The 12,672-nt window shown below is 45.7% G+C and overlaps 1 protein-coding gene across 2 annotated transcripts in view; it reads left to right on the top strand.

Moving 5' to 3' along the window:
* The window catches only part of TDRD7 (tudor domain containing 7), a 2,843,905-nt gene that overhangs the window by 2,369,310 nt on the left and 461,923 nt on the right, over positions 1-12,672 (top strand). The window lies entirely within an intron of this gene.

Raw genomic sequence — 12,672 nt, 5'->3', positions numbered from 1 at the left:
GCACTAAGGGAGGAGTGTGTTTATTCAACTCCCGGTAATCCACCGTCATCCTCCAGGACCCATCTCCCTTTTTAATAGGCCAGAGAGGATTGTTCCATGCGGTGGTAATAGGGCATAACACACCCGCCTCCACGTACTCTTTGATGGTGTCTGAAATGTCCTTGTGCCCCCCAGGAATGCGGTATTGTTTCATTGCTACTTGCTTGGTTGCCACCGGCACTCTCACTGGGGGCATCTTCAATTTGCCTACGATAATGGGTGTACAGATCAATGCACTCACCCCAAACTGGTATGTTTTACCGCCAAGTCCCAAAGTTAACCCTTCCAAAATGTCAAAGCCAATTATATATTCAGGTATCGGGACAATCAACACTTGGTATTTCTGCCTATTCAAATTGCCTATTTTCATCTCCACTTTTGTTTGTACTGCGGGGGTCTCCTTTCCCCCAGACCTGTAATAGTAAACTGTTTGCCTTTAAATTGTGTTGGATTGCCATGAATCAAAGAGGCCTCCGCCCCGGTGTCTATCAATGCTCGCACCCCTTGGGGCCTTCCTGGCCCCCAAAAAATCTTAACATCAACATGAGGCCGCCTATCAACTTTTATGCGGGCAGACGCTGCCGGAGCTTGGCCGAAGCCCTAGTCAAACTTCGAATGAGTGTGACTCGACTCCGCCTCGAACATCGCACTCACCACCGTTCTCAAATCAGCGTATGTTGGCTGGTACGGGGAAGGTGTCCCCATAGACCCTTCGTCGTGTTCTTCCGCAGGGGGAGCAGAAGGTGAGGTGTCCCCCTGTGGCATGGTGACTACCTGTTTCTTAACCTGTTTATAGCGCTCTCTAGCGGCAAGTCCTCGTTTTTTGTATAATTCATACATTACTCTGGTTTCAATGCCATCAATTTCTTCGTGTGGCACACCATCTTTTAACAAAGCCAAAAATATGCCAATCTTGCCGCCTGCCTTCGGTTCTTCTCTCACTACGCCCCTCTCTCTCTCCCGTGGCTTGTTATCGCTCTTATCCCACTCCCCAAAATCTGCAAGTTGCTGAATGGCATCTGCTACCTCATCAGTAGCTTTGCCCGTCATATCTACGAGCAACGTCATAATAACACTTTTGTATGCGGGTGGCGCGGTTCTAATCACCATGTTTCGAGTTGAAACTGAGAGCGGCACGGCTCCCATGTGATCAGGAGCATTTATGTGAATAGCCTCTTTCATAGCATGCTCTCTGACTTTTTGAATTGCTTCTCTTAACGTATACCACTTTGTTTCTTCGCTAGGCCAATCTGTGGTAATGGGGTATTTACGGTTACATGCTTGGGCTACCCGGTGCAACAAAGACACCTGTGTATCTTGACCATTTCCGTCAGGGGGCGGTCCTGCCCTTAAGACCTCCTGTACATTGGTGTCAATTGACAGGGGTAAAAAACACAGTGAATCCGTAGAATCTACCAACAACCCTGCAGCACCCCCATCTAGCAATCTCACCATCCATGTCAATTAAGCTTCCCCTGATTTTTGCCTCAAACAGGTAATCATTTCCCCAACCTCCTGCTGTGTGTAATCCTCCAGCGTGGTTAAATCCACCATTCCGCCAGCAGGATTCTCCGGGTGGGGTCCGGCTCACCGTCTTCTAACGGGCTTAGCCGCCACTTTTTTCTGTTTCGATTCCATTTTAGGGTCAGACTCATTTGCGGAACTACTTTCTAGACTGGTTGAATCAAAAATATCACCATCCCACTTATCCGGATCCCAGTCCACACCAGCGGTAGCGATTACAGCTGCCACCTTTCTTTTGTTGACCCCTCCCCGTCTTTTCCTATACTTATACCGGGCTACTCTGACTGCTGCCCTCTTGGCCACAGCCTGATATGTGTCACCGTTATATTTAAACAGTTTCATTTGAATCTGTTGCATTAACGCAGTCTGCCTTTCTGCAGCCAGCTCTCTCTCTCTAATCGCAAAACCTCATTTTTCATTTCCACTTTCATTTCATGTATTTTCCTATAAGCATGCAAAAGAACCCAACCTCGCCTACCTAATGCCGCACATTCTCTGCCACGTTCTACTGGAACTTGTTGCAAGCATGCCATTACATCAGACGGATCGGCATCTCCCAATCCTTGATCCCATGTTTCACTTAGACCTGCACCACATGCCCACGCATGGGCCAACTTATTATATGGACTCTTAGTCCAGCCTGGAATAACAACATCAGAACAGCCACCGCCAGCGGTAACGCTCTTCTTTCTGAACAAACTACTCATTATCGCAAACAAAACAAAACCTCTTTATATCTATATATGTTTTCTCTCCACACTGCAATCACTCCCACACCGACAAAGGAAAAAAAACTTCACTACTCAAAAACTTCACTTGCAAGACAACCGAATCCTATCTACGTTCAAACAGATTCTTGAATACTCGGAACAACTCATCACAAGTATCCTGTTCTTGACGCCAAAAATGTATTGCTCTCCCCAGAGCGCACGGAAAAACATAAATCACCAATGCAATTATAGAGCAAATACTTTGAACGCAGAAAGACTCAATAACTCGCAACCACACACTCTTAGAAGATAATCAGCACTAATACGGCTATTTATTCAAAGCTTAGAAGCAACCAGTGATAACATAGAAATAACTCACAGAAGTAACATAAAAATAAATCACAGAAGAAGCAAAGAATTCAAAAGGAAATACATCACCGTGAGCGTAACTGGATTCCTCATCTCGCCCAGAAGCGGCTGGAAGACCCCGGGAACAGCCAGGCCGAGAGCACCACAGCTCACAGGAGTGCCGGACATAAGCATCCACCTCCAGCTGAAGTCTCACCTGACCACCTCCGGGTTTCCGCATATATACACACTCCGAAAAGGAGTGACAGTTATCGAACCTTCTGGAAATGGCACTTGCGCAGTTGATGAGCAGCCGTTGGTTGCCAGCTGGGTCAATCGACAGCCACCCTCAAGGAGCAGAGTGCCTCCCTCCTCTAAAAACACGCTCCGCGGAGAACAGTAGCAAACTTTAACAAAGTTAGCTTTCCCAGCAGAAATGTCCTTGACCGCATACCAGGTTTGGAAAGCATGTTTTCCTCAGCACCGTGAATCTAACACTCAGCCAAATGTGTGGAGCTTTTCACTGCGGCATGAAGTAAATATCCATCATGGCTCCTAGCGCTCCCAGAATGCACTGCGCACCAGCGCCATTTTAGTTCAAGCATAACACTGCTAGTGCCCCCCTGAAAATAATAGCCTGGAAATCAATGACAAACATCAACAAACAAAGTCTAATAATAAGGCCTGATACACTTGGGATGGCAAACAAATGCTTGACAAACAGCAGCATACAGTTGGTTCAAGTCCAGATCCGCGCTAATTCAACTCCCTCCATAATTAACCCAATCAAGGATGAGGACGAGGAGATGAGCTATGAAGAGGTATGGGATCCGTTGAACTCGCTGAAAATGCAAAACTCCAATAAGCTGAATGAGCTCAACGGACGCCGTAACTCATTAACAATTGCTGATCAAGTCATTAAAGACTTGACAACTATGAACAAGTTAGTCAAGGCAAATAAAACCAGCAACATGAAGCCAAACGCTTTCACTTCAAAAGCGCCAGTGACTCAGAACCACCAAGAAAAAGCGCTGAAATATCTTGCCAGCTTGGAGGAGAATGTGCCAAGCTTTGAAACAAGAAATTACGAAATAATGAGCTCTCAAAAAAGGATTAGGCAAGTTCTAAGCTCCGGAAGCAAAGCATGTGGCTCCCAGAAGCGATTTAAGAGCCATAATAGACCCTTGTCGATAAATCCTCTTATTGCCCCTAAAGTGGCTCCAGGGCCATTCCAACACCAAGGGATAGCGGATTTGACCTCCTCCTCCTCAGAGGAGGAATACAACTCACCGGATAAAAGAAACCAGAAATATCATGACCCGCAACCCCATAGGACCAAAGAGCAAGGCGGCCAACAGTCTACAGTGGAAATAGTGGAAAAGGTCATCAGTGTGCTGCGCCCAATACTGATGTCTTCCACCACAATTGCAGTGGTGCCATTAACAAAGCTATACGAAAACCTCTATGAGAACTACCGTGACCATTCTACTCTAATAGCACTCTTAAGCTCCAAAATGGTCAAACTGGAAACTGATATGATGGACTTGATGACGCAAATCACAGTCACAACACGAGGTAATGATATCTCTCTAGCAGTCCTGAAAGATGCATTGAAGAATAACTCAGAAGATAAACGACTTCTGGCGGAGGTGTCTAGACAGGCCTTATGCTTATTACAGAAAGAACAAGATGAGCGAGCTAGGAAGGAAGCTGCTCAAAGTTCTAATGTGAATCATTCATTGATATGCCCGGTGACACAATTGGAACAGGTTAGGATTGTCACAAACCCTTCCTTGAGGTTATCAAGTGGGAAAGAAAATGATTCAACGAACATAAAACAATCAATGTTGATGAATGCGGCGAAAGAGAAAGAAATGGGTAACTCAGTCTCCAGTGTAACGAAAAACCTGGAAGAGAATGTTAAAGATCATACAGTGACGCATGCGACTGAAGCAGTGAGTAATGACGCGTCAGTCTTGCCTCCGATCATAGACCTTACCAAACCATCGGCCGTGAATACAATGCCGGCCGAGCCACCGAGAGGGAACCCTGAAGCTGCCGCGAGTGACGCGATAGACAACATGCAAAATACCCTCCCCAAATCCACTCCGAGTGTAAGTGCTCCCGAATCGAAAGATGCCGAATGGTTTGACATATTAGGAAAGCCGCAAGATCCATTCAAAATTCAGAAAAAGGCAAAGAAACCTAGCACTGACCAAAAACAAGGCAAATGCAAAAAAAATTTAAAAAATATTGCGATGCCAAAAAAATAAAAATACCAGAAATTCGGCTAATTTCTTCAAAAATATCAAAGCGCTGAATGTGACCTTTAACAACTGTGACACAGCAAACGACAATTTGTCAAAGATACAGCCAGAAACAAAAAAGAAAGATCACTCGATAAGCATGAAGGAAACAAGAGGAAAGCGGATTGATACAAAACATAGTGAGAAGGAGGATGACTCGTCTGAGGATGACGAGCTAATGAACATGCCACCCTCGACAAGCCATCAAAGCCCTAAAGGTAGAGGCCCACAGGCAAAGCGGATGATAACTTGGTCGCCGTCGCTGGAAAAAGAAATTACAAACGACAATTCAGGTAATACGAGAAACGAAGTCAAGACAAAAGTCTTCCGAAAAACGAAATCAAAGCCTTCAAAACCAGTTCGCTAGCCAAGGTGGAACAGATGGCAAGCAAATACAGCCTAGCAACACACCGGCACTCCCAGTAAGAGACCAAATCAACTCACAAAGAGTAGAACCAAGAAATCCAAAACCAAATTTGGATTCAAAGAAGCTCCAAATTCCATTGTCTGCCTACAGGATTCTGATTGAACGAATGGAGCACAAAAGAGGGGACTTGTCCATAAACAGAAACCTATTATTACAGCTGTTCAAATTTATTCCTGTACTGAGAACAATTAAAAGCGCCAAAATTGAACGCGTTGAAATTCTGGAAGACTCGAACCACAAAAGTGCCCTGCTACACATCAATGATCGCAAACTAGCTGAAGCAGTGATGATGTGCGAGAGACAGCTAATAGAGGCAGGCTTCCAGGTCTCTGAGGTGGACAACGCTTTAGGGAATCCGGAAACAATTGTAAGTTCTAAATCAAGAGCTTCAACTCAAAGTCCAAAAGAATCCACAACAATTAACGCTATGTAGAATCCGGCAAAGAAAGATAAACGAAACCAAAGAGTGGAAAATGAAACAGTACCCTCACAGCCAACGTGGGACTCGTCGGAAGGCTTCAAAATGAAAAAAAAAAAATACAGTAGGAAATATAAGGTTGGACATACCAGCTAAGATGCAGATGGCATTGGAACCAGGAGGTAATCGGCTACGCCTAAGATCTAGCGGCATACCGATATTGGCCGAAATTATAAAACCGAAGGTGGGGAGCAATGAATATGACCTAATCGAATATCAAGCCCTGTTGGAGGTGTACAAAACAGAAAAAAGTGTCTACAGTAAACCAAGATTTCAAAGACATAATTTTGACCCTCAGGTTGCTCAGAAAAAAAGAGCCTTACGTTCAGATATAAGGAAAATCGCGATGAAAAAGAGTCCTGACCAAAAACATGACATAAGGAAAGCCAAGAACATCTACAATAACTGGATTAAAGCTCATCGCGGGCTTCTGGAGCAAAGAGATGCCGAAGCTATGCTAACAGCATTGAATAAAAACAACCCAAGAAGCTTCTGGTCGATAGTAAACGAGCGGGAGAACCCACAAAAAGCAAGACTCAAACATGGTAACCGAAGATCAATGGATGAAGCATTACGGCAATTTATTCAGAAAAAGGAAAAACAACGCCTCACCAAGTTTGAATATAAGCCTTCCATGGGATCTACCCCTCGAACAGGAGGACATTTGAAATACCATACAAAAACTGAGCTCCTTAAGAGCGGCCGGACCTGACGGGCTTTCAAATGCCGACCTCAAAAACATCGATGAATGGACATAATTCTGCAACACACTCTTCAAAAACATAGCGAAAGAGGGTCGTGTTCCAACTACATGGAAATTGGGTATCATAGTACCAATCTTCAAAAAGTGTGACCGCACAAATCCAGCGAATTACCGGCCCATAGCGCTATTGGATGTGATCCGGAAAGTTTTCGCTAGCCTGCTCCTAAAACAGCTATCACACTGGATAAAGATAAATAAGATCTTTGACGAACGTCAGACAGGTTTCATCAAAGGTGTGGGATGCGGCCTAAATTTATTAATCCTGAATCTGCTTATAATAGGTGCCATTAAATCAGGTAACAAAATCTACCTGGCATTCATTCATCTAGCCAATGCATTTGATGGAGTCGACCGTGAAATTCTGTGGTCGAAATTAAAACTGAGAGGTTGCCCTCATGACCTCATTCAGGCAATCAAAGAACTTTATTCAGAGACCCAAATACAGATTCGACTTGACAACGATGGCCACGTATCAAAACCCATAATAACAGAACGAGGGGTGAAGCAAGGATGCCCATTGGGAGCGACCTTCTTCAATTTTTACATCTTAGAAGTAGGAACCAGACTTGGTGAAGTTGTCATGCCCTCCAAAACTGAATGGGAAACACATCAGCTGGATCCTCTATGCCGATGACCTGGTCATTCTGGACCTAACACCTATCGGTCTCCAAAGGAAACTAAATGCCCTAAAGCTGTTCATTGAAGATTAAGTTCTCGCGATCAACGTATCCAAATCTGAGATGCTCCTACTCGAAAACAGGAAAGGTGCCCAGCCTAAGACAAAGAAGTTGCGATGGACACTGGGGATAGAAGCTCTGAGTAAAGTATCATACACAAGATACCTGGGAACGCTGGTCAATTCATCCATCAATGATGAGCCTATGATGAAGAAAATCGCTAGCACCTGCAATCAGTTAACAACGCAAGGCTTGATCCTTCACAAAAAATATGGGAAATTCTTGTATGTCCCGATAATAAAATTTTACAAAAGCAAGGTGTCCCCAATTTTGACCTTCGGAGCCGAAAGTATGTTTGGATGCGCGTCCGAGATCTGGTCTAGGTGCGAAAGCAAATTCTGCAAGCAAATCCTACAAATACCTCTGAGCTTCCCAACAGCCTGTGTGCTCTACGAGGTAGGGCTAACCTCATTAAACGTAAGAATAATGTGGAAATAACTGTCCCTATATAGGAAGAACCAAGTGGAAGCAGAACTTGGACCTTTTGAAGCACTAAGGGACCCAAAAAGACCACAAGAAGGCAAGACAGCTTTAACTACATGGAAGCAGCAATGTAAAGAGATCTTGATACAACCGTTCACAGATGAAAAAACCTTATGGGGCAATCCGAATGCAGTAAAGAAAAAACTTCTTCAGCTTGACTGGATCGAGACGGTGGAAAAAAGATCAAGACACAAGTGTATGACCAACTCACCGGCTGAAGCGAAAGGAGTCAACACAATTGCCAAATATATGGTTATTGGTCCCTGCAAGCACTCGAGAAGGTTGTACTTAAAATTCAGACTGAACTTATTTGAAACCAAGGAGAACTTGATCCAAAGATGATTAAATCAATCTGAAAACATAAGCTGTAGATTATGTAATCAAAATGAGGAGAATCTAAAACATCTAATCCCATTTTGTCCGAACCTAAGAAATATGAGAACTCCCTTCTTGGGAAAACTAATGGAGGAATGTACAACCTACAATAGAGAAGACTGGTGGTCCCAAATGCATAACAGTGACTGTAGAAAACTAACGTTTGCGCTCACGAGGTTTCTAAAAAAGTTACAAATGAAGCTGGAAACGGAGAAGAGTGCCTTTTGAGAACTCCTCAAAAGTTTACACATATAGTCTGGTCATCTATTTTTTTGTTTTCCTCCTCCTCCTCCTCTTCTTCTTATTTTAATAATGTTATTTTACTAACATTATTACAAGGTTTTATGTAAATAGTAGTTTTGTAGTTGGTGATGTAGTTATTTCAAAAGTTTAACCAAACTGTATGAAATAAAATAAAAAAATAAAAAAGGCCCTAGATGCCCTCAAAGGATTTTTTAGGAGAAGTGCAGATGTGCCTTGGACAGGGCTGGTGGCAGCTTATCTTTTCATGAATTATTAACCCTTTCCTGCTAGGAAAACCTTGTTTACCGTGTTCGGCACGAATGGGTGGCCTGGCTCCAAAATCACCATGCAACAAGGTTCTTTTTCCTGTCCTTTGGCCATCTTGCCCCAAGGTCGAGCCAACCCGGGTCATTCCTTATTTGGGCATGCATTCGCCCACGAAACGCCAAGCTTTCGTAGGCTTCTGCACGCCTTGAATGTGTGCTTCCAGGATGTGGGATGGAGTGTCTGGTTCCAATACACATCCTGGGTGCCAGAAAGTCTGGTGTGCTCTGAATTACTGGGCCACTGTGGTCCGTGATTGGTCCACGTATGGTGTGCCTGTATGTGAGCAGAACTCCCATTGGGTCCTCTTCGTTTTGGCACAAAGGAGATTCTGGATAAGAGAAGGCTCCAAACACCCATACCATGTCGATCTCTGGAGTTCTCACTGAACATAGGATAGGATCCAAGTATCCTGAAACTAAGAAGCCGAGTCGAGGAACCGCTGGTGACCCGCTGGAAGGTTTGGCACCCTGAGCCCGCTGTCGTCCCGCTGGACCCCTCTGCATCTGATCCAACTAGAAGGTCTGCGAAGACACTTTGACCCTTTTGAATAGTGGGACTAACTATTCTCGGCACCTTCATCAAACCCTGCAAGTAAACCTTCTCGGAAGTGTCCCTGGGCCAACCAGTGGGCTGACCAACTTGTGCAGGACCTTTCCTCTGACACTACCGCCGTTTTGGGGAGACCCTTGAAACTTGGTACATCGCTAGCTCTGTGTTCATGGCACGCTCACCCCGAATTTCATACATTTGGCGTTCCCAGGTCTGAAGTAAAGAGAGAGCGCCCAAACCCGAATACATGCGGTTACCGTGTAGCCCAGCCGTGGTGACGAATTTAGCAGGTGCCTTGCTGCTGTGCTCCTCTGTGCCTTGAAGTCTGCTACATTGAAACTGGCCTAATCCATCCAGCAGGAGCAGCGAAATCGCCAATGTCCGGTTTGGGAATCATCGCTGTAACTTCACCGCTGAAAGCTGCAGAGCCGCACAAATTACTGCATTTGAACCTGCAACTGGACTCGACTGACGAAGTTTGGTCCGGAGTGCGCCACAGGTTGGTGAGTACTTGCAACCCTTACCGGTGGCCCCTAGCGCATCCATCCTTTTTTCCACCAAGTGGCCTCTTAGGGCCCCTCTCCTTTCCACAGATAGCCTGAGTTCTCAAACTATTCCCAAATCCTGGAACCTGTTCTGCCCTTTTGCGGAGACCCTCTATGAATAGTGGGAACTTATTATGCATCACCTCACCCACCTTCCTACAGACCCTGTTTTCGCCCATCTGCACTACCGCATTCGCCAGCATTGCAAGTACATTTGAACAATCGGCTCCCCTCTTCTTAGGGACTGGACTGCCTTTCAGGTAGGATTCTATGACAAGACAGGAGGCTCGCATTATGCTTTACTTTCTTTATTTGCTGCCACACCAGCACTTTAAAACGTAACTTTAATACTGTACATTTATGTTCTTACAAAACCACTGTTATGGAAAACAAAAATGGATCAGTTTAAACGTTTGTTTCACATCTGCATGTGATCACTGTAATCACCCGGGACCTACTAGTCAGAGGGAAGCCTCCTGTATAAGAACCCTTGTGCCCAGGTCCTTTCCTCTTTATTTTTGCTGCCATAAGATAAGTGACATTTTTCTCTATCTTTGCTTATAGAAGGATTGCTAGTCACGTATATATTTCTATAATTTCTGTAATATGTGTATATCAGTATGGCATTACACAGTAGCGCGCATGGATCTCCTCAAAAGAGTTTACCTGAACGCGTAGCGTGAGCGTTGCGCAGCGTATTACATTCAGTAAGCGCGCGTTATACTTCTTTCACAAAACTTCGAGTGTTGTGAAGAGCGAGCGAGGGCCGGAGCCGTGAGCATTTCCGCTCGCTTCAGGCTGCTGAGCCCCACGCTCTGTAATAATCGGCGCCGGCGAACTCGGTGGCCGTTAGGACCTGTGAGAGCGGGACCCCCCTCAGGTTTTTCCCAGCTTCCCCAGGGATTCTAGCTTCCGCTCACATTGCGCTTGCAGTCGCGTACGAGGGATGTAGTCAACCAGAGCTCCAGATTTATTAAAAAAAAAAAAATACAATATATATATCTTTTGAATACTTTATAAAACGCAAGAAGCGGTTTACAGGCACACACTACATTACTCCTAAGAAAGGTGTGTAGAGCCTGAAGAGCCTTCATCTGCTGACTTCCACGCAGTTGGCCCTGCCAACACCTCGATTATGGCTCAGTTTGTCACCCCCACCAACACCCCTTCCACTTCTCTGGAGTGAAGTCAAGAAGAGTGGGAAGAGGATCCTTCCCAGCAAGAATCAGACTTGACACAGAGTTTTAAGAAGGTACTCGGAGACTCCTTGCAGCAGGCGGTCTCTCAAGGGGTGCAGCCCATTACGAAGAGATTGGAGACTCTGGAAATGATAATGGCTGAACAACAGAAACAGATCACAGCCAGGAAAAGACGGGCTAGTAGCCCTGATGAAGGAACGTCAGCAGGACACCCCCAAAAAAGGGTTGAGAAGAAGGGGTGTAAAGTAGCCCGGAAGAGCAAGCACTCTTTGACCCCCCCCCGGGCAAAACTGAAAGGGTTAACACTGTTCCCCAATTGACAGGCGACACTGTCGCCAGGCTTAAAGAAGCCTTCCTGGCAAAGAACAGAGACGGCCAGGATAGACCCCCTACCTCAGGGGTGTACAATTTAGGGGACGATGACGAGGGCTATTCGCCCGATGATGAAGGGGGCGAGGAAGAAGAAGATATCAGTAAAGGTGTGGAAGACCCCCAAATCATAGAAGATACGGCAGACATGTTCGACCCTGAAGCCATCCGACACCCTAAGTCCTCAGAATGGGTACCTTCCCCTAGAGTGGCACTTTACATGGCTCAGCATATCAGAAAACCTCTAGAAAGAGAGGTAAGATCGAGAATGAGATCCGAGTGTCCTAGACCAGAGCTGCCGAATAAACTAACAGAAATCCCTGATTTAGACCCTAAGATGGTTACGTTTGTGACCAAAACAGCTAGAGACGTCACGAAAGGCGTGGACCGAGCCTGGAAAGGATGTCAGGATAAGCTCCTGGACATTTCAGGTCCATTAGCAAAAATTATGGACCTCGCTGAGAAGTCAAAAGATACAGGTTCGCCAATAGACGCAACCGTCCTGGGCAACTGGGCGCAAAGAGCAGTATGCCTATTGGGCAACGCCAACTGTGCCTTATCTTCGGAAAGAAGAAGAGGAATCTTATTGAAGATTGACAACAAGTTGAGTGACCTGGCCACCTATGAAGCGGGCGAAGGCGCCAAAGGTCTGTTGTTCGGCGAGGCGTTCACCAAAGAAATGGCGCAGTTCGTAGGAACTTATTCTGCTTTAGAGAAGGCCCAGACAATCCGAAAAATCTTTCCAGGGCGGATTTTTGCCGGGACCGGACGACATAGGGGTCGCTCGTCCGGTCGCTATAACTCCCATCGAAGGCCCTACAATCAGCGCGCCCAGTACTGGGACCCCAGACAACAAGACTCCTTCTTCCCGGCTAGATCGAGGTTCCTTAGAGGCCGCAGGGGAAGAGGATCTTACAGACAACCAGGGGCAGCAGCCGGTGAGTACAGCATGTCAGCGTGTAGAAGGAAGAACCCTCCACTACCTGCGCGAATGGCAAGCATTATCAAGCGATGCATGGGTGCTACAGGCAGTAACAGGCCTACAGATAGATTTTATAGGTACGCCAGTGCAGATAACAGAACCCCACCCCATAGTTATGGCGCAAGAGGAAGCAGCGCTCCTGCATAGCAAGCTCAGAAAACTAGAAAGCAAAAATGCAATAGAGCGCGAACTCCAGAGAGATCCCGGTTTCCTCAGCAACATGTTCCTAGTTCACAGAGGGGACAAAATAAGACCAGTAATCAATCTG

The sequence above is a fragment of the Ambystoma mexicanum genome, chromosome 6q (genome assembly GCF_040938575.1).
Source record: "Ambystoma mexicanum isolate Mex_15411 chromosome 6q, UKY_AmexF1_1, whole genome shotgun sequence".
Lineage (NCBI taxonomy): Eukaryota > Metazoa > Chordata > Amphibia > Caudata > Ambystomatidae > Ambystoma > Ambystoma mexicanum.
This window is presented reverse-complemented; position numbering and strand designations above follow the sequence as displayed.